A 967-nucleotide genomic window follows, 5' to 3' on the forward strand; every position below is an offset into this window, starting at 1 on the left:
TTCCAGCTCAGTATGCAAAGCCGTATTATCTGGAGGATTTCTTTGGCATCTGTATAGCATTTGTAACGGAAGCATAGAAAATACAGAATAGTACTAAAGAAGAAAGGAAAGGCATTGTTAAAATAGACTGGAATGTGATAAATAAAGAATGGTTCTGAACAAAACATTGCTGCTGTGTATAACGGCAGAAAAGAAGCCAAGTGATGTCAGGCGCAAGTAATCCTGAAAGTCCTGAGGGCTCACATTGGTGCCAGGCCGTTTATTATACTAACTCCATAGCCCCGATTTTAACTCGGGGTGGGAGTCGTGTGGGCAGAGGCCGAAGTAGAGGGCAAACCCTCCCACCCTCAGCGGCGTGAGGCCCAGGAGATTTTAACTCCGAGGCCTCACCTATATACGCCCCGTCAGTCTCCGGTCCAAGCCCAGAGAGTAGCCCTAGCTGGCCGGCAGAGGGGAGCGGAATGTCAGGCAGTAGGAGGTCGTCGTTGGGGACTATGAAGGAACGGTCCCCAGCACTCAAGTAAGTGCTTGGTTGGGAGGGGGTTTGGGACAATCATGTAGTCAGGGAAGCTGTGGGCAAGCCCAGGGCAGGGGAGGCCTAAACTTTACATGTGGGGCCTGGAGGAGCACTCCTGCCCCTCTTGACCCACACGGAATGTTTTTTTAAAAATGCACTTACTTTTTTAGGCCTCTTCTCGCACCAACCACCACCCCCCCAGCCCCCCCCCCCCGCCCCCCCCCACACCCCCCCATTTCCTACTCAGCTGGCCTGGTGGGGAAGGGACATGCGCAGGCCTACGGCTAAACTTGCAATACGGTCCCAATGACGCATCAGAGCCTGATCTGCATATTTAAAGAAGGACTCCGCTGTCTTCCAGCCGGTGTCCCTCTGGCCTGCTCAGAAGAGCAGGTTAAGATCAGAACCCATGGGAAGGCAACGGGATTGGTGTGGGTAAGTGCAACCCAG

This window comes from Heptranchias perlo, chromosome 31 (assembly GCF_035084215.1).
Source record: "Heptranchias perlo isolate sHepPer1 chromosome 31, sHepPer1.hap1, whole genome shotgun sequence".
In the NCBI taxonomy this organism is placed as follows: domain Eukaryota; kingdom Metazoa; phylum Chordata; class Chondrichthyes; order Hexanchiformes; family Hexanchidae; genus Heptranchias; species Heptranchias perlo.